The sequence below is a fragment of the Coffea arabica genome, chromosome 5c (assembly GCF_036785885.1).
Source record: "Coffea arabica cultivar ET-39 chromosome 5c, Coffea Arabica ET-39 HiFi, whole genome shotgun sequence".
Lineage (NCBI taxonomy): Eukaryota > Viridiplantae > Streptophyta > Magnoliopsida > Gentianales > Rubiaceae > Coffea > Coffea arabica.
This window is the reverse complement of record NC_092319.1, coordinates 24,462,338-24,484,978: the sequence shown is the minus strand read 5'-3', so window position 1 is coordinate 24,484,978 and position 22,641 is coordinate 24,462,338.

Genomic DNA, 22,641 nt, shown 5'->3' with positions numbered 1-22,641 from the left:
AGGGGCTCTTGAGAGCCGTCCGTATCCTTTTATCAATTTATTGAAATATGATCATGGCTTACTTTCTTATGGAATGCAAATCTCATGCTTATACGAACTTGGTTGCTTGAGTGGTATTATCTCACTGGGCGTAAGCTCACCCTATTTCTTTTGTTTTCCTTACAGGAAATAAACACTTTTGGAATGACTTTTGATAGTTGGTTGCCGAATTGAGCTATTTGGACATATCTTTTGTATAGCTCCTTGATTGAAGCCCTAAATGTACTTTTGGGTCCGTTTCTCTTTTGATTTGGCAAACCGTGCATGTATCCACTTTGGAATAATTTTTGTATGCCACTTTGGATTGTATATGCTTAATTTCAACATGTAAATAATTGCTTGATGTTCGGTTGGATTTTGACGTGTCGGTTACTATTCATGGCCGACTCCGGTTTCATTTTTTTTTTATTTGGACATCGTGATTCGTTTACGCGCGTTAGTATGTTCCGGCACGTCTTAGATCGATGTGAATTGCACCGTTAGTCCTGGCGAGAGCTGGGCAGGCGGTCCGCTAACCCCTTTGGTTCGCCTTAGGGGAAGGAAGTAAAGTGGAGCCTACGGTTAGTTACTCTTAAACATTGACGGAGGGTCAATGAAGTCCGATCAAGTATACAAACGAGGAAAGGGGCTCTTGAGAGCCGTCCGTATCCTTTTATCAATTTATTGAAATATGATCCTGGCTTACTTTCTTGTGGAATGCAACTCTCATGCGTATACGAACTTGGTTGCTTGAGTGGTATTATCTCACTGGGCGTAAGCTCACCCTATTCCTTTTGTTTTCCTTACAGGAAATAAACACTTTTGGAATGACTTTTGATAGTTGGTTGCCGAATTGAGCTATTTGGACATATCTTTTGTATAGCTCCTTGATTGAAGCCCTAAATGTACTTTTGGGTCCGTTTCTCTTTTGAATTGGCAAACCGTGCATGTATCCACTTTGGAATAATTTTTGTATGCCACTTTGGATTGTATATGCTTAATTTCAACATGTAAATAATTGCTTGATGTTCGGTTGGATTTTGACGTGTCGGTTACTATTCATGGCCGACTCCGGTTTCATTTTTTTTTTTTTGGACATCGTGACTCGTTTACGCGCGTTAGTATGTTCCGGCACGTCTTAGATCGATGTGAAGTGCACCGTTAGTCCTGGCGAGAGCTGGGCAGGCGGTCCGCTAACCCCTTTGGTTCGCCTTAGGGGAAGGAAGTAAAGTGGAGCCTACGGTTAGTTACTCTTAAACATTGACGGAGGGTCAATGAAGTCCGATCAAGTATACAAACGAGGAAAGGGGCTCTTGAGAGCCGTCCGTATCCTTTTATCAATTTATTGAAATATGATCCTGGCTTACTTTCTTGTGGAATGCAACTCTCATGCGTATACGAACTTGGTTGCTTGAGTGGTATTATCTCACTGGGCGTAAGCTCACCCTATTCCTTTTGTTTTCCTTACAGGAAATAAACACTTTTGGAATGACTTTTGATAGTTGGTTGCCGAATTGAGCTATTTGGACATATCTTTTGTATAGCTCCTCGATTGAAGCCCTAAATGTACTTTTGGGTCCGTTTCTCTTTTGATTTGGCAAACCGTGCATGTATCCACTTTGGAATAATTTTTGTATGCCACTTTGGATTGTATATGCTTAATTTCAACATGTAAATAATTGCTTGATGTTCGGTTGGATTTTGACGTGTCGGTTACTATTCATGGCCGACTCCGGTTTCATTTTTTTTTATTTGGACATCGTGACTCGTTTACGCGCGTTAGTATGTTCCGGCACGTCTTAGATCGATGTGAACTGCACCGTTAGTCCTTGCGAGAGCTGGGCAGGCGGTCCGCTAACCCCTTTGGTTCGCCTTAGGGGAAGGAATTAAAGTGGAGCCTCCGGTTAGTTACTCTTAAACATTGACGGAGGGTCAACGAAGTCCGATCAAGTATACAAACGAGGAAAAGGGCTCTTGAGAGCCGTCCGTATCCTTTTATCAATTTATTGAAATATGATCATGGCTTACTTTCTTGTGGAATGCAAATCTCATGCTTATACGAACTTGGTTGCTTGAGTGGTATTATCTCACTGGGCGTAAGCTCACCCTATTCCTTTTGTTTTCCTTACAGGAAATAAACACTTTTGGAATGACTTTTGATAGTTGGTTGCCGAATTGAGCTATTTGGACATATCTTTTGTATAGCTCCTTGATTGAAGCCCTAAATGTACTTTTGGGTCCGTTTCTCTTTTGATTTGGCACACCGTACATGTATCCACTTTGGAATAATTTTTGTATGCCACTTTGGATTGTATATGCTTAATTTCAACATGTAAATATTTGCTTGATGTTCGGTTGGATTTTGACGTGTCGGTTACTATTCATGGCCGACTCCGGTTTCATTTTTTTTTATTTCGACATCGTGACTCGTTTACGCACGTTAGTATGTTCCGGCACGTCTTAGATCGATGTGAAATGCACCGTTAGTCCTGGCGAGAGCTGGGCAGGCGGTCCGCTAACCCCTTTGGTTCGCCTTAGGGGAAGGAAGTAAAGTGGAGCCTACGGTTAGTTACTCTTAAACATTGACGGAGGGTCAATGAAGTCCGATCAAGTATACAAACGAGGAAATGGGCTCTTGAAAGCCGTCCGTATCCTTTTATCAATTTATTGAAATATGATCCTGGCTTACTTTCTTGTGGAATGCAACTCTCATGCGTATACGAACTTGGTTGCTTGAGTGGTATTATCTCACTGGGCGTAAGCTCACCATATTCCTTTTGTTTTCCTTACAGGAAATAAACACTTTTGGAATGACTTTTGATAGTTGGTTGCCGAATTGAGCTATTTGGACATATCTTTTGTATAGCTCCTTGATTGAAGCCCTAAATGTACTTTTGGGTCCGTTTCTCTTTTGAATTGGCAAACCGTGCATGTATCCACTTTGGAATAATTTTTGTATGCCACTTTGGATTGTATATGCTTAATTTCAACATGTAAATAATTGCTTGATGTTCGGTTGGATTTTGACGTGTCGGTTACTATTCATGGCCGACTCCGGTTTCATTTTTTTTTATTTGGACATCGTGACTCGTTTACGCGCGTTAGTATGTTCCGGCACGTCTTAGATCGATGTGAAGTGCACCGTTAGTCCTGGCGAGAGCTGGGCAGGCGGTCCGCTAACCCCTTTGGTTCGCCTTAGGGGAAGGAAGTAAAGTGGAGCCTACGGTTAGTTACTCTTAAACAATGACGGAGGGTCAATGAAGTCCGATCAAGTATACAAACGAGGAAAGGGGCTCTTGAGAGCCGTCCGTATCCTTTTATCAATTTATTGAAATATGATCATGGCTTACTTTCTTATGGAATGCAAATCTCATGCTTATACGAACTTGGTTGCTTGAGTGGTATTATCTCACTGGGCGTAAGCTCACCCTATTTCTTTTGTTTTCCTTACAGGAAATAAACACTTTTGGAATGACTTTTGATAGTTGGTTGCCGAATTGAGCTATTTGGACATATCTTTTGTATAGCTCCTTGATTGAAGCCCTAAATGTACTTTTGGGTCCGTTTCTCTTTTGATTTGGCAAACCGTGCATGTATCCACTTTGGAATAATTTTTGTATGCCACTTTGGATTGTATATGCTTAATTTCAACATGTAAATAATTGCTTGATGTTCGGTTGGATTTTGACGTGTCGGTTACTATTCATGGCCGACTCCGGTTTCATTTTTTTTTATTTGGACATCGTGACTCGTTTACGCGCGTTAGTATGTTCCGGCACGTCTTAGATCGATGTGAATTGCACCGTTAGTCCTGGCGAGAGCTGGGCAGGCGGTCCGCTAACCCCTTTGGTTCGCCTTAGGGGAAGGAAGTAAAGTGGAGCCTACGGTTAGTTACTCTTAAACATTGACGGAGGGTCAATGAAGTCCGATCAAGTATACAAACGAGGAAAGGGGCTCTTGAGAGCCGTCCGTATCCTTTTATCAATTTATTGAAATATGATCCTGGCTTACTTTCTTGTGGAATGCAACTCTCATGCGTATACGAACTTGGTTGCTTGAGTGGTATTATCTCACTGGGCGTAAGCTCACCCTATTCCTTTTGTTTTCCTTACAGGAAATAAACACTTTTGGAATGACTTTTGATAGTTGGTTGCCGAATTGAGCTATTTGGACATATCTTTTGTATAGCTCCTTGATTGAAGCCCTAAATGTACTTTTGGGTCCGTTTCTCTTTTGATTTGGCAAACCGTGCATGTATCCACTTTGGAATAATTTTTGTATGCCACTTTGGATTGTATATGCTTAATTTCAACATGTAAATAATTGCTTGATGTTCGGTTGGATTTTGACGTGTCGGTTACTATTCATGGCCGACTCCGGTTTCATTTTTTTTTTATTTGGACATCGTGATTCGTTTACGCGCGTTAGTATGTTCCGGCACGTCTTAGATCGATGTGAATTGCACCGTTAGTCCTGGCGAGAGCTGGGCAGGCGGTCCGCTAACCCCTTTGGTTCGCCTTAGGGGAAGGAAGTAAAGTGGAGCCTACGGTTAGTTACTCTTAAACATTGACGGAGGGTCAATGAAGTCCGATCAAGTATACAAACGAGGAAAGGGGCTCTTGAGAGCCGTCCGTATCCTTTTATCAATTTATTGAAATATGATCCTGGCTTACTTTCTTGTGGAATGCAACTCTCATGCGTATACGAACTTGGTTGCTTGAGTGGTATTATCTCACTGGGCGTAAGCTCACCCTATTCCTTTTGTTTTCCTTACAGGAAATAAACACTTTTGGAATGACTTTTGATAGTTGGTTGCCGAATTGAGCTATTTGGACATATCTTTTGTATAGCTCCTTGATTGAAGCCCTAAATGTACTTTTGGGTCCGTTTCTCTTTTGATTTGACAAACCGTGCATGTATCCACTTTGGATTAATTTTTGTATGCCACTTTGGATTGTATATGCTTAATTTCAACATGTAAATAATTGCTTGATGTTCGGTTGGATTTTGACGTGTCGGTTACTATTCATGGCCGACTCCGGTTTCATTTTTTTTTATTTGGACATCGTGACTCGTTTACGCGCGTTAGTATGTTCCGGCACGTCTTAGATCGATGTGAACTGCACCGTTAGTCCTTGCGAGAGCTGGGCAGGCGGTCCGCTAACCCCTTTGGTTCGCCTTAGGGGAAGGAAGTAAAGTGGAGCCTACGGTTAGTTACTCTTAAACATTGACGGAGGGTCAATGAAGTCCGATCAAGTATACAAACGAGGAAAGGGGCTCTTGAGAGCCGTCCGTATCCTTTTATCAATTTATTGAAATATGATCCTGGCTTACTTTCTTGTGGAATGCAACTCTCATGCGTATACGAACTTGGTTGCTTGAGTGGTATTATCTCACTGGGCGTAAGCTCACCCTATTCCTTTTGTTTTCCTTACAGGAAATAAACACTTTTGGAATGACTTTTGATAGTTGGTTGCCGAATTGAGCTATTTGGACATATCTTTTGTATAGCTCCTTGATTGAAGCCCTAAATGTACTTTTGGGTCCGTTTCTCTTTTGATTTGACAAACCGTGCATGTATCCACTTTGGATTAATTTTTGTATGCCACTTTGGATTGTATATGCTTAATTTCAACATGTAAATAATTGCTTGATGTTCGGTTGGATTTTGACGTGTCGGTTACTATTCATGGCCGACTCCGGTTTCATTTTTTTTTATTTGGACATCGTGACTCGTTTACGCGCGTTAGTATGTTCCGGCACGTCTTAGATCGATGTGAACTGCACCGTTAGTCCTGGCGAGAGCTGGGCAGGCGGTCCGCTAACCCCTTTGGTTCGCCTTAGGGGAAGGAATTAAAGTGGATCCTACGGTTAGTTACTCTTAAACATTGACGGAGGGTCAACGAAGTCCGATCAAGTATACAAACGAGGAAAAGGGCTCTTGAGAGCCGTCCGTATCCTTTTATCAATTTATTGAAATATGATCATGGCTTACTTTCTTGTGGAATGCAAATCTCATGCTTATACGAACTTGGTTGCTTGAGTGGTATTATCTCACTGGGCGTAAGCTCACCCTATTCCTTTTGTTTTCCTTACAGGAAATAAACACTTTTGGAATGACTTTTGATAGTTGGTTGCCGAATTGAGCTATTTGGACATATCTTTTGTATAGCTCCTTGATTGAAGCCCTAAATGTACTTTTGGGTCCGTTTCTCTTTTGATTTGGCAAACCGTGCATGTATCCACTTTGGAATAATTTTTGTATGCCACTTTGGATTGTATATGCTTAATTTCAACATGTAAATAATTGCTTGATGTTCGGTTGGATTTTGACGTGTCGGTTACTATTCATGGCCGACTCCGGTTTCATTTTTTTTTATTTGGACATCGTGACTCGTTTACGCGCGTTAGTATGTTCCGGCACGTCTTAGATCGATGTGAATTGCACCGTTAGTCCTGGCGAGAGCTGGGCAGGCGGTCCGCTAACCCCTGTGGTTCGCCTTAGGGGAAGGAAGTAAAGTGGAGCCTACGGTTAGTTACTCTTAAACATTGACGGAGGGTCAATGAAGTCCGATCAAGTATACAAACGAGGAAAGGGCTCTTGAGAGCCGTCCGTATCCTTTTATCAATTTATTGAAATATGATCCTGGCTTACTTTCTTGTGGAATGCAACTCTCATGCGTATACGAACTTGGTTGCTTGAGTGGTATTATCTCACTGGGCGTAAGCTCACCATATTCCTTTTGTTTTCCTTACAGGAAATAAACACTTTTGGAATGACTTTTGATAGTTTGTTGCCGAATTGAGCTATTTGGACATATCTTTTGTATAGCTCCTTGATTGAAGCCCTAAATGTACTTTTGGGTCCGTTTCTCTTTTGAATTGGCAAACCGTGCATGTATCCACTTTGGAATAATTTTTGTATGCCACTTTGGATTGTATATGCTTAATTTCAACATGTAAATAATTGCTTGATGTTCGGTTGGATTTTGACGTGTCGGTTACTATTCATGGCCGACTCCGGTTTCATTTTTTTTTATTTGGACATCGTGACTCGTTTACGCGCGTTAGTATGTTCCGGCACGTCTTAGATCGATGTGAAGTGCACCGTTAGTCCTGGCGAGAGCTGGGCAGGCGGTCCGCTAACCCCTGTGGTTCGCCTTAGGGGAAGGAAGTAAAGTGGAGCCTACGGTTAGTTACTCTTAAACATTGACGGAGGGTCAATGAAGTCCGATCAAGTATACAAACGAGGAAAGGGCTCTTGAGAGCCGTCCGTATCCTTTTATCAATTTATTGAAATATGATCCTGGCTTACTTTCTTGTGGAATGCAACTCTCATGCGTATACGAACTTGGTTGCTTGAGTGGTATTATCTCACTGGGCGTAAGCTCACCATATTCCTTTTGTTTTCCTTACAGGAAATAAACACTTTTGGAATGACTTTTGATAGTTTGTTGCCGAATTGAGCTATTTGGACATATCTTTTGTATAGCTCCTTGATTGAAGCCCTAAATGTACTTTTGGGTCCGTTTCTCTTTTGAATTGGCAAACCGTGCATGTATCCACTTTGGAATAATTTTTGTATGCCACTTTGGATTGTATATGCTTAATTTCAACATGTAAATAATTGCTTGATGTTCGGTTGGATTTTGACGTGTCGGTTACTATTCATGGCCGACTCCGGTTTCATTTTTTTTTATTTGGACATCGTGACTCGTTTACGCGCGTTAGTATGTTCCGGCACGTCTTAGATCGATGTGAACTGCACCGTTAGTCCTTGCGAGAGCTGGGCAGGCGGTCCGCTAACCCCTTTGGTTCGCCTTAGGGGAAGGAATTAAAGTGGATCCTACGGTTAGTTACTCTTAAACATTGACGGAGGGTCAACGAAGTCCGATCAAGTATACAAACGAGGAAAAGGGCTCTTGAGAGCCGTCCGTATCCTTTTATCAATTTATTGAAATATGATCATGGCATACTTTCTTGTGGAATGCAAATCTCATGCTTATACGAACTTGGTTGCTTGAGTGGTATTATCTCACTGGGCGTAAGCTCACCCTATTCCTTTTGTTTTCCTTACAGGAAATAAACACTTTTGGAATGACTTTTGATAGTTGGTTGCCGAATTGAGCTATTTGGACATATCTTTTGTATAGCTCCTTGATTGAAGCCCTAAATGTACTTTTGGGTCCGTTTCTCTTTTGATTTGGCAAACCGTGCATGTATCCACTTTGGAATAATTTTTGTATGCCACTTTGGATTGTATATGCTTAATTTCAACATGTAAATAATTGCTTGATGTTCGGTTGGATTTTGACGTGTCGGTTACTATTCATGGCCGACTCCGGTTTCATTTTTTTTTATTTGGACATCGTGACTCGTTTACGCGCGTTAGTATGTTCCGGCACGTCTTAGATCGATGTGAATTGCACCGTTAGTCCTGGCGAGAGCTGGGCAGGCGGTCCGCTAACCCCTGTGGTTCGCCTTAGGGGAAGGAAGTAAAGTGGAGCCTACGGTTAGTTACTCTTAAACATTGACGGAGGGTCAATGAAGTCCGATCAAGTATACAAACGAGGAAAGGGCTCTTGAGAGCCGTCCGTATCCTTTTATCAATTTATTGAAATATGATCCTGGCTTACTTTCTTGTGGAATGCAACTCTCATGCGTATACGAACTTGGTTGCTTGAGTGGTATTATCTCACTGGGCGTAAGCTCACCATATTCCTTTTGTTTTCCTTACAGGAAATAAACACTTTTGGAATGACTTTTGATAGTTTGTTGCCGAATTGAGCTATTTGGACATATCTTTTGTATAGCTCCTTGATTGAAGCCCTAAATGTACTTTTGGGTCCGTTTCTCTTTTGAATTGGCAAACCGTGCATGTATCCACTTTGGAATAATTTTTGTATGCCACTTTGGATTGTATATGCTTAATTTCAACATGTAAATAATTGCTTGATGTTCGGTTGGATTTTGACGTGTCGGTTACTATTCATGGCCGACTCCGGTTTCATTTTTTTTTATTTGGACATCGTGACTCGTTTACGCGCGTTAGTATGTTCCGGCACGTCTTAGATCGATGTGAAGTGCACCGTTAGTCCTGGCGAGAGCTGGGCAGGCGGTCCGCTAACCCCTTTGGTTCGCCTTAGGGGAAGGAAGTAAAGTGGAGCCTACGGTTAGTTACTCTTAAACAATGACGGAGGGTCAATGAAGTCCGATCAAGTATACAAACGAGGAAAGGGGCTCTTGAGAGCCGTCCGTATCCTTTTATCAATTTATTGAAATATGATCATGGCTTACTTTCTTATGGAATGCAAATCTCATGCTTATACGAACTTGGTTGCTTGAGTGGTATTATCTCACTGGGCGTAAGCTCACCCTATTTCTTTTGTTTTCCTTACAGGAAATAAACACTTTTGGAATGACTTTTGATAGTTGGTTGCCGAATTGAGCTATTTGGACATATCTTTTGTATAGCTCCTTGATTGAAGCCCTAAATGTACTTTTGGGTCCGTTTCTCTTTTGATTTGGCAAACCGTGCATGTATCCACTTTGGAATAATTTTTGTATGCCACTTTGGATTGTATATGCTTAATTTCAACATGTAAATAATTGCTTGATGTTCGGTTGGATTTTGACGTGTCGGTTACTATTCATGGCCGACTCCGGTTTCATTTTTTTTATTTGGACATCGTGACTCGTTTACGCGCGTTAGTATGTTCCGGCACGTCTTAGATCGATGTGAATTGCACCGTTAGTCCTGGCGAGAGCTGGGCAGGCGGTCCGCTAACCCCTTTGGTTCGCCTTAGGGGAAGGAAGTAAAGTGGAGCCTACGGTTAGTTACTCTTAAACATTGACGGAGGGTCAATGAAGTCCGATCAAGTATACAAACGAGGAAAGGGGCTCTTGAGAGCCGTCCGTATCCTTTTATCAATTTATTGAAATATGATCCTGGCTTACTTTCTTGTGGAATGCAACTCTCATGCGTATACGAACTTGGTTGCTTGAGTGGTATTATCTCACTGGGCGTAAGCTCACCCTATTCCTTTTGTTTTCCTTACAGGAAATAAACACTTTTGGAATGACTTTTGATAGTTGGTTGCCGAATTGAGCTATTTGGACATATCTTTTGTATAGCTCCTTGATTGAAGCCCTAAATGTACTTTTGGGTCCGTTTCTCTTTTGATTTGGCAAACCGTGCATGTATCCACTTTGGAATAATTTTTGTATGCCACTTTGGATTGTATATGCTTAATTTCAACATGTAAATAATTGCTTGATGTTCGGTTGGATTTTGACGTGTCGGTTACTATTCATGGCCGACTCCGGTTTCATTTTTTTTTTATTTGGACATCGTGATTCGTTTACGCGCGTTAGTATGTTCCGGCACGTCTTAGATCGATGTGAATTGCACCGTTAGTCCTGGCGAGAGCTGGGCAGGCGGTCCGCTAACCCCTTTGGTTCGCCTTAGGGGAAGGAAGTAAAGTGGAGCCTACGGTTAGTTACTCTTAAACATTGACGGAGGGTCAATGAAGTCCGATCAAGTATACAAACGAGGAAAGGGGCTCTTGAGAGCCGTCCGTATCCTTTTATCAATTTATTGAAATATGATCCTGGCTTACTTTCTTGTGGAATGCAACTCTCATGCGTATACGAACTTGGTTGCTTGAGTGGTATTATCTCACTGGGCGTAAGCTCACCCTATTCCTTTTGTTTTCCTTACAGGAAATAAACACTTTTGGAATGACTTTTGATAGTTGGTTGCCGAATTGAGCTATTTGGACATATCTTTTGTATAGCTCCTCGATTGAAGCCCTAAATGTACTTTTGGGTCCGTTTCTCTTTTGATTTGGCAAACCGTGCATGTATCCACTTTGGAATAATTTTTGTATGCCACTTTGGATTGTATATGCTTAATTTCAACATGTAAATAATTGCTTGATGTTCGGTTGGATTTTGACGTGTCGGTTACTATTCATGGCCGACTCCGGTTTCATTTTTTTTTATTTGGACATCGTGACTCGTTTACGCGCGTTAGTATGTTCCGGCACGTCTTAGATCGATGTGAACTGCACCGTTAGTCCTTGCGAGAGCTGGGCAGGCGGTCCGCTAACCCCTTTGGTTCGCCTTAGGGGAAGGAATTAAAGTGGAGCCTCCGGTTAGTTACTCTTAAACATTGACGGAGGGTCAACGAAGTCCGATCAAGTATACAAACGAGGAAAAGGGCTCTTGAGAGCCGTCCGTATCCTTTTATCAATTTATTGAAATATGATCATGGCTTACTTTCTTGTGGAATGCAAATCTCATGCTTATACGAACTTGGTTGCTTGAGTGGTATTATCTCACTGGGCGTAAGCTCACCCTATTCCTTTTGTTTTCCTTACAGGAAATAAACACTTTTGGAATGACTTTTGATAGTTGGTTGCCGAATTGAGCTATTTGGACATATCTTTTGTATAGCTCCTTGATTGAAGCCCTAAATGTACTTTTGGGTCCGTTTCTCTTTTGATTTGGCACACCGTACATGTATCCACTTTGGAATAATTTTTGTATGCCACTTTGGATTGTATATGCTTAATTTCAACATGTAAATATTTGCTTGATGTTCGGTTGGATTTTGACGTGTCGGTTACTATTCATGGCCGACTCCGGTTTCATTTTTTTTTATTTCGACATCGTGACTCGTTTACGCACGTTAGTATGTTCCGGCACGTCTTAGATCGATGTGAAATGCACCGTTAGTCCTGGCGAGAGCTGGGCAGGCGGTCCGCTAACCCCTTTGGTTCGCCTTAGGGGAAGGAAGTAAAGTGGAGCCTACGGTTAGTTACTCTTAAACATTGACGGAGGGTCAATGAAGTCCGATCAAGTATACAAACGAGGAAATGGGCTCTTGAAAGCCGTCCGTATCCTTTTATCAATTTATTGAAATATGATCCTGGCTTACTTTCTTGTGGAATGCAACTCTCATGCGTATACGAACTTGGTTGCTTGAGTGGTATTATCTCACTGGGCGTAAGCTCACCATATTCCTTTTGTTTTCCTTACAGGAAATAAACACTTTTGGAATGACTTTTGATAGTTGGTTGCCGAATTGAGCTATTTGGACATATCTTTTGTATAGCTCCTTGATTGAAGCCCTAAATGTACTTTTGGGTCCGTTTCTCTTTTGAATTGGCAAACCGTGCATGTATCCACTTTGGAATAATTTTTGTATGCCACTTTGGATTGTATATGCTTAATTTCAACATGTAAATAATTGCTTGATGTTCGGTTGGATTTTGACGTGTCGGTTACTATTCATGGCCGACTCCGGTTTCATTTTTTTTTATTTGGACATCGTGACTCGTTTACGCGCGTTAGTATGTTCCGGCACGTCTTAGATCGATGTGAAGTGCACCGTTAGTCCTGGCGAGAGCTGGGCAGGCGGTCCGCTAACCCCTTTGGTTCGCCTTAGGGGAAAGAAGTAAAGTGGAGCCTACGGTTAGTTACTCTTAAACATTGACGGAGGGTCAATGAAGTCCGATCAAGTATACAAACGAGGAAAGGGGCTCTTGAGAGCCGTCCGTATCCTTTTATCAATTTATTGAAATATGATCCTGGCTTACTTTCTTGTGGAATGCAACTCTCATGCGTATACGAACTTGGTTGCTTGAGTGGTATTATCTCACTGGGCGTAAGCTCACCCTATTCCTTTTGTTTTCCTTACAGGAAATAAACACTTTTGGAATGACTTTTGATAGTTGGTTGCCGAATTGAGCTATTTGGACATATCTTTTGTATAGCTCCTCGATTGAAGCCCTAAATGTACTTTTGGGTCCGTTTCTCTTTTGATTTGGCAAACCGTGCATGTATCCACTTTGGAATAATTTTTGTATGCCACTTTGGATTGTATATGCTTAATTTCAACATGTAAATAATTGCTTGATGTTCGGTTGGATTTTGACGTGTCGGTTACTATTCATGGCCGACTCCGGTTTCATTTTTTTTTATTTGGACATCGTGACTCGTTTACGCGCGTTAGTATGTTCCGGCACGTCTTAGATCGATGTGAACTGCACCGTTAGTCCTTGCGAGAGCTGGGCAGGCGGTCCGCTAACCCCTTTGGTTCGCCTTAGGGGAAGGAATTAAAGTGGAGCCTCCGGTTAGTTACTCTTAAACATTGACGGAGGGTCAACGAAGTCCGATCAAGTATACAAACGAGGAAAAGGGCTCTTGAGAGCCGTCCGTATCCTTTTATCAATTTATTGAAATATGATCATGGCTTACTTTCTTGTGGAATGCAAATCTCATGCTTATACGAACTTGGTTGCTTGAGTGGTATTATCTCACTGGGCGTAAGCTCACCCTATTCCTTTTGTTTTCCTTACAGGAAATAAACACTTTTGGAATGACTTTTGATAGTTGGTTGCCGAATTGAGCTATTTGGACATATCTTTTGTATAGCTCCTTGATTGAAGCCCTAAATGTACTTTTGGGTCCGTTTCTCTTTTGATTTGGCACACCGTACATGTATCCACTTTGGAATAATTTTTGTATGCCACTTTGGATTGTATATGCTTAATTTCAACATGTAAATATTTGCTTGATGTTCGGTTGGATTTTGACGTGTCGGTTACTATTCATGGCCGACTCCGGTTTCATTTTTTTTTATTTCGACATCGTGACTCGTTTACGCACGTTAGTATGTTCCGGCACGTCTTAGATCGATGTGAAATGCACCGTTAGTCCTGGCGAGAGCTGGGCAGGCGGTCCGCTAACCCCTTTGGTTCGCCTTAGGGGAAGGAAGTAAAGTGGAGCCTACGGTTAGTTACTCTTAAACATTGACGGAGGGTCAATGAAGTCCGATCAAGTATACAAACGAGGAAATGGGCTCTTGAAAGCCGTCCGTATCCTTTTATCAATTTATTGAAATATGATCCTGGCTTACTTTCTTGTGGAATGCAACTCTCATGCGTATACGAACTTGGTTGCTTGAGTGGTATTATCTCACTGGGCGTAAGCTCACCATATTCCTTTTGTTTTCCTTACAGGAAATAAACACTTTTGGAATGACTTTTGATAGTTGGTTGCCGAATTGAGCTATTTGGACATATCTTTTGTATAGCTCCTTGATTGAAGCCCTAAATGTACTTTTGGGTCCGTTTCTCTTTTGAATTGGCAAACCGTGCATGTATCCACTTTGGAATAATTTTTGTATGCCACTTTGGATTGTATATGCTTAATTTCAACATGTAAATAATTGCTTGATGTTCGGTTGGATTTTGACGTGTCGGTTACTATTCATGGCCGACTCCGGTTTCATTTTTTTTTATTTGGACATCGTGACTCGTTTACGCGCGTTAGTATGTTCCGGCACGTCTTAGATCGATGTGAAGTGCACCGTTAGTCCTGGCGAGAGCTGGGCAGGCGGTCCGCTAACCCCTTTGGTTCGCCTTAGGGGAAGGAAGTAAAGTGGAGCCTACGGTTAGTTACTCTTAAACAATGACGGAGGGTCAATGAAGTCCGATCAAGTATACAAACGAGGAAAGGGGCTCTTGAGAGCCGTCCGTATCCTTTTATCAATTTATTGAAATATGATCATGGCTTACTTTCTTATGGAATGCAAATCTCATGCTTATACGAACTTGGTTGCTTGAGTGGTATTATCTCACTGGGCGTAAGCTCACCCTATTTCTTTTGTTTTCCTTACAGGAAATAAACACTTTTGGAATGACTTTTGATAGTTGGTTGCCGAATTGAGCTATTTGGACATATCTTTTGTATAGCTCCTTGATTGAAGCCCTAAATGTACTTTTGGGTCCGTTTCTCTTTTGATTTGGCAAACCGTGCATGTATCCACTTTGGAATAATTTTTGTATGCCACTTTGGATTGTATATGCTTAATTTCAACATGTAAATAATTGCTTGATGTTCGGTTGGATTTTGACGTGTCGGTTACTATTCATGGCCGACTCCGGTTTCATTTTTTTTTATTTGGACATCGTGACTCGTTTACGCGCGTTAGTATGTTCCGGCACGTCTTAGATCGATGTGAATTGCACCGTTAGTCCTGGCGAGAGCTGGGCAGGCGGTCCGCTAACCCCTTTGGTTCGCCTTAGGGGAAGGAAGTAAAGTGGAGCCTACGGTTAGTTACTCTTAAACATTGACGGAGGGTCAATGAAGTCCGATCAAGTATACAAACGAGGAAAGGGGCTCTTGAGAGCCGTCCGTATCCTTTTATCAATTTATTGAAATATGATCCTGGCTTACTTTCTTGTGGAATGCAACTCTCATGCGTATACGAACTTGGTTGCTTGAGTGGTATTATCTCACTGGGCGTAAGCTCACCCTATTCCTTTTGTTTTCCTTACAGGAAATAAACACTTTTGGAATGACTTTTGATAGTTGGTTGCCGAATTGAGCTATTTGGACATATCTTTTGTATAGCTCCTTGATTGAAGCCCTAAATGTACTTTTGGGTCCGTTTCTCTTTTGATTTGGCAAACCGTGCATGTATCCACTTTGGAATAATTTTTGTATGCCACTTTGGATTGTATATGCTTAATTTCAACATGTAAATAATTGCTTGATGTTCGGTTGGATTTTGACGTGTCGGTTACTATTCATGGCCGACTCCGGTTTCATTTTTTTTTTATTTGGACATCGTGACTCGTTTACGCGCGTTAGTATGTTCCGGCACGTCTTAGATCGATGTGAATTGCACCGTTAGTCCTGGCGAGAGCTGGGCAGGCGGTCCGCTAACCCCTTTGGTTCGCCTTAGGGGAAGGAAGTAAAGTGGAGCCTACGGTTAGTTACTCTTAAACATTGACGGAGGGTCAATGAAGTCCGATCAAGTATACAAACGAGGAAAGGGGCTCTTGAGAGCCGTCCGTATCCTTTTATCAATTTATTGAAATATGATCCTGGCTTACTTTCTTGTGGAATGCAACTCTCATGCGTATACGAACTTGGTTGCTTGAGTGGTATTATCTCACTGGGCGTAAGCTCACCCTATTCCTTTTGTTTTCCTTACAGGAAATAAACACTTTTGGAATGACTTTTGATAGTTGGTTGCCGAATTGAGCTATTTGGACATATCTTTTGTATAGCTCCTTGATTGAAGCCCTAAATGTACTTTTGGGTCCGTTTCTCTTTTGATTTGACAAACCGTGCATGTATCCACTTTGGATTAATTTTTGTATGCCACTTTGGATTGTATATGCTTAATTTCAACATGTAAATAATTGCTTGATGTTCGGTTGGATTTTGACGTGTCGGTTACTATTCATGGCCGACTCCGGTTTCATTTTTTTTTATTTGGACATCGTGACTCGTTTACGCGCGTTAGTATGTTCCGGCACGTCTTAGATCGATGTGAACTGCACCGTTAGTCCTTGCGAGAGCTGGGCAGGCGGTCCGCTAACCCCTTTGGTTCGCCTTAGGGGAAGGAAGTAAAGTGGAGCCTACGGTTAGTTACTCTTAAACATTGACGGAGGGTCAATGAAGTCCGATCAAGTATACAAACGTGCAGGTAGTTATGGGAAGAAATGAATGCAGCAAAACATGACATGTATTTACTTTTCCAGGGTGCATTTGTGCGTAAGAAACTCTAAAACAAGCTCTACCAATTCTGCTGGGTTCCGCAACCCCCTTTTGTCACAATTCATTATTTGTCAGCCAAAATCACATAAGCATACGAATTACCAAAGTACGAGGTTAATAGCAAACCAGGTTCATTCAAAAAGCCTTCCATCCATTTTTAGATCATTAGCAAACATGTAGCTCCAAGGCATCACACTCCAAGCAAACAACAAAGCTGGATGTTTGCTTCATTTAACAACTGAAACTCAATATCAGACATTACGCAAACAGCAAGAAACGGAGAAGCAGCAATCAAGGAAGCATCAAAACAGACTTGTCCGACACTTTATACCATTTTTCTGGGTTTGTTCATTCAAGCACAACAGAATACGCCATGAACGTTAAACAAAGCATAGCTAAACGCGAACCCTTTCTCCAAAACCCAGCCAGATTCACAGATAGAACTCGCAGGGAGAACGCAATCAAATGTAAAGGCCAAGACTTTCAGCATTCTAACATGACCCAGCAACTTATAAACAAATCCAGAGGAAAAACGTTACCTTTAGTGCTTGACCGAAGCTTGATGTACTCCAAAAGATGAAGTCTTTGTTTCTCCGTCTCTCCCACAGCCGCTCCTTCTGATCCTTTTCTCTTGCTCCAACGAACCAAAACCCTTTCTCCCTTCCTTGCTGCCCAGATTCTTCCTGGAGCCCTCAGCCGTTAGCTCCCTCTCCCTCTGTTGTTCCTTTCCTTTTCCTTGATTTTCTTTCCTTTCTTCAGATCTGAAACCGTCACTACTCTCGGACTCTCCCCCCCTCTGTTTTTAGCCGTTATCCAAAACTCTTCCACCCTCCAAGATCGAAGCTTTCTTCAAGTTTCCTCTCAAGACCTAGCCTTCACTCCAGAGCTTAGTCGCAACCCTCCTCTTTTCTGTTTTTTTCCTAGCTGTTTTGTTTTCCTTGTTTTCTTTTACTAGACAGCCGCCGATCTCTCCCCCTCTTCCCTCCTGCCTTTCTTTCTTTTTATACCCGACTTCTACCCTAAACCCTCAACCTTTTCTTCCATATTTGCAGCTAAGGGGCTGACCAAGTCCTTCCTTGCAAGCTGCGAAAATACGCAGCTTGCATGCCGCGGATTCTTTATTTTTTTTGTGAAAAGTAAAACAAAATTGATAATAATAAAAATAAATAATAAAAACAATTTAATTAACATTGGATAAAAATAAATAAACTAGAAACAACAAAGTGCAAAATCCATTTTCCCCTTTTTTTTCATTTTCCATTTTCATCGTTTTTCTTCTTTTTTTTTTCAAGAAAACATTGAATTTAAAATCACAAACAACTAAATCATATTGTTTTGAATGTTTTCCCCTTCTTCTCTTTTTTTTTTCTTTTTCGAGATATTCTATGCTAAAAACTTAAAATAAAAATAAAATAGTAAAATAATAAAAAAAAACTAAAAACTAAAAAGTGAATAAAACTAATACGACAAAATAAAACTAAACAAATAAATAGTAAACGAAATTACATTAAAATTTTGGTGTCTACATAGGTCACAAAATAAATGTACCGTTAATGGGCACATAACCCTCCTTTTCGTAGCACTAGACAGGAACAATTAAACAAGAACAAGTAACTAAAACCACTATCTCGTGGAGCATATAAACACATAACACATATACAGAGAACACATAACCGGATCAAGCAATTATACAGAACAGTCAATCAAGTACATACAAAGTCATCCCATGAAACAAAAAGGGTCCTCCAAAAGTACTATAGACAGACTAGGTCACGAGTACAAAAGAACTCACGAATTCGTATAAGCATCAGATTTGCATTCCACGAGAAAGTAAGCCACGATCATATTTCAATAAATTGATAAAAGGATACGGACGGCTCTAAAGAGCCCCTTTCCTGGTTTGTATACTTGATCGGACTTCGTTGACCCTCCGTCAATGTTTAAGAGTAACTAACCGTAGGCTCCACTTTACTTCCTTCCCCTAAGGCGAACCAAAGGGGTTAGCGGACCGCCTGCCCAGATTTCGCCAGAACTAACGGTGCAGTTCACATCGATCTAAGACGTGCCGGAACATACTAACGCGCGTAAACGAGTCACAATGTCCAAATAAAAAAAAATGAAACCGGAGTCGGCCATGAATAGTAACCGACACGTCAAAATCCAACCGAACATCAAGCAAATATTTACATGTTGAAATTAAGCATATACAATCCAAAGTGGCATACAAAAATTATTCCAAAGTGGATACATGCACGGTTTGTCAAATCAAAAGAGAAACGGACCCAAAAGTACATTTAGGGCTTCAATCAAGGAGCTATACAAAAGATATGTCCAAATAGCTCAATTCGGCAACCAACTATCAAAAGTCATTCCAAAAGTGTTTATTTCCTGTAAGGAAAACAAAAGGAATAGGGTGAGCTTACGCCCAGTGAGATAATACCACTCAAGCAACCAAGTTCGTATACGCATGAGAGTTGCATTCCACAAGAAAGTAAGCCAGGATCATATTTCAATAAATTGATAAAAGGATACGGACGGCTCTCAAGAGCCCCTTTCCTCGTTTGTATACTTGATCGGACTTCATTGACCCTCCGTCAATGTTTAAGAGGAACTAACCGTAGGCTCCACTTTACTTCCTTCCCCTAAGGCGAACCAAAGGGGTTAGCGGACCGCCTACCCAGCTCTCGCCAGGACTAACGGTGCAATTCACATCGATCTAAGACGTGCCGGAACATACTAACGCGCGTAAACGAGTCACGATGTCCAAATAAAAAAAAAATGAAACCGGAGTCGGCCATGAATAGTAACCGACACGTCAAAATCCAACCGAACATCAAGCAATTATTTACATGTTGAAATTAAGCATATACAATCCAAAGTGGCATACAAAATTTATTCCAAAGTGGATACATGCACGGTTTGCCAAATCAAAAGAGAAACGGACCCAAAAGTACATTTAGGGCTTCAATCAAGGAGCTATACAAAAGATATGTCCAAATAGCTCAATTCGGCAACCAACTATCAAAAGTCATTCCAAAAGTGTTTATTTCCTGTAAGGAAAACAAAAGGAATAGGGTGAGCTTACGCCCAGTGAGATAATACCACTCAAGCAACCAAGTTCGTATACGCATGAGAGTTGCATTCCACAAGAAAGTAAGCCAGGATCATATTTCAATAAATTGATAAAAGGATACGGACGGCTCTCAAGAGCCCCTTTCCTCGTTTGTATACTTGATCGGACTTCATTGACCCTCCGTCAATGTTTAAGAGTAACTAACCGTAGGCTCCACTTTACTTCCTTCCCCTAAGGCGAACCAAAGGGGTTAGCGGACCGCCTGCCCAGCTCTCGCCAGGACTAACGGTGCAATTCACATCGATCTAAGACGTGCCGGAACATACTAACGCGCGTAAACGAGTCACGATGTCCAAATAAAAAAAAATGAAACCGGAGTCGGCCATGAATAGTAACCGACACGTCAAAATCCAACCGAACATCAAGCAAATATTTACATGTTGAAATTAAGCATATACAATCCAAAGTGGCATACAAAAATTATTCCAAAGTGGATACATGTACGGTTTGCCAAATCAAAAGAGAAACGGACCCAAAAGTACATTTAGGGCTTCAATCAAGGAGCTATACAAAAGATATGTCCAAATAGCTCAATTCGGCAACCAACTATCAAAAGTCATTCTAAAAGTGTTTATTTCCTGTAAGGAAAACAAAAGGAATAGGGTGAGCTTACGCCCAGTGAGATAATACCACTCAAACAACCAAGTTCGTATACGCATGAGAGTTGCATTCCACAAGAAAGTAAGCCAGGATCATATTTCAATAAATTGATAAAAGGATACGGACGGCTCTCAAGAGCCCCTTTCCTCGTTTGTATACTTGATCGGACTTCATTGACCCTCCGTCAATGTTTAAGAGTAACTAACCGTAGGCTCCACTTTACTTCCTTCCCCTAAGGCGAACCAAAGGGGTTAGCGGACCGCCTGCCCAGCTCTCGCCAGGACTAACGGTGCAATTCACATCGATCTAAGACGTGCCGGAACATACTAACGCGCGTAAACGAGTCACGATGTCCAAATAAAAAAAAATGAAACCGGAGTCGGCCATGAATAGTAACCGACACGTCAATATCCAACCGAACATCAAGCAATTATTTACATGTTGAAATTAAGCATATACAATCCAAAGTGGCATACAAAAATTATTCCAAAGTGGATACATGCACGGTTTGCCAAATCAAAAGAGAAACGGACCCAAAAGTACATTTAGGGCTTCAATCAAGGAGCTATACAAAAGATATGTCCAAATAGCTCAATTCGGCAACCAACTATCAAAAGTCATTCCAAAAGTGTTTATTTCCTGTAAGGAAAACAAAAGGAATAGGGTGAGCTTACGCCCAGTGAGATAATACCACTCAAGCAACCAAGTTCGTATAAGCATGAGATTTGCATTCCACAAGAAAGTAAGCCATGATCATATTTCAATAAATTGATAAAAGGATACGGACGGCTCTCAAGAGCCCTTTTCCTCGTTTGTATACTTGATCGGACTTCGTTGACCCTCCGTCAATGTTTAAGAGTAACTAACCGTAGGATCCACTTTAATTCCTTCCCCTAAGGCGAACCAAAGGGGTTAGCGGACCGCCTGCCCAGCTCTCGCAAGGACTAACGGTGCAGTTCACATCGATCTAAGACGTGCCGGAACATACTAACGCGCGTAAACGAGTCACGATGTCCAAATAAAAAAAAATGAAACCGGAGTCGGCCATGAATAGTAACCGACACGTCAAAATCCAACCGAACATCAAGCAATTATTTACATGTTGAAATTAAGCATATACAATCCAAAGTGGCATACAAAAATTAATCCAAAGTGGATACATGCACGGTTTGTCAAATCAAAAGAGAAACGGACCCAAAAGTACATTTAGGGCTTCAATCAAGGAGCTATACAAAAGATATGTCCAAATAGCTCAATTCGGCAACCAACTATCAAAAGTCATTCCAAAAGTGTTTATTTCCTGTAAGGAAAACAAAAGGAATAGGGTGAGCTTACGCCCAGTGAGATAATACCACTCAAGCAACCAAGTTCGTATAAGCATGAGATTTGCATTCCACAAGAAAGTAAGCCATGATCATATTTCAATAAATTGATAAAAGGATACGGACGGCTCTCAAGAGCCCTTTTCCTCGTTTGTATACTTGATCGGACTTCGTTGACCCTCCGTCAATGTTTAAGAGTAACTAACCGTAGGATCCACTTTAATTCCTTCCCCTAAGGCGAACCAAAGGGGTTAGCGGACCGCCTGCCCAGCTCTCGCAAGGACTAACGGTGCAGTTCACATCGATCTAAGACGTGCCGGAACATACTAACGCGCGTAAACGAGTCACGATGTCCAAATAAAAAAAAATGAAACCGGAGTCGGCCATGAATAGTAACCGACACGTCAAAATCCAACCGAACATCAAGCAATTATTTACATGTTGAAATTAAGCATATACAATCCAAAGTGGCATACAAAAATTAATCCAAAGTGGATACATGCACGGTTTGTCAAATCAAAAGAGAAACGGACCCAAAAGTACATTTAGGGCTTCAATCAAGGAGCTATACAAAAGATATGTCCAAATAGCTCAATTCGGCAACCAACTATCAAAAGTCATTCCAAAAGTGTTTATTTCCTGTAAGGAAAACAAAAGGAATAGGGTGAGCTTACGCCCAGTGAGATAATACCACTCAAGCAACCAAGTTCGTATACGCATGAGAGTTGCATTCCACAAGAAAGTAAGCCAGGATCATATTTCAATAAATTGATAAAAGGATACGGACGGCTCTCAAGAGCCCCTTTCCTCGTTTGTATACTTGATCGGACTTCATTGACCCTCCGTCAATGTTTAAGAGTAACTAACCGTAGGCTCCACTTTACTTCCTTCCCCTAAGGCGAACCAAAGGGGTTAGCGGACCGCCTGCCCAGCTCTCGCAAGGACTAACGGTGCAGTTCACATCGATCTAAGACGTGCCGGAACATACTA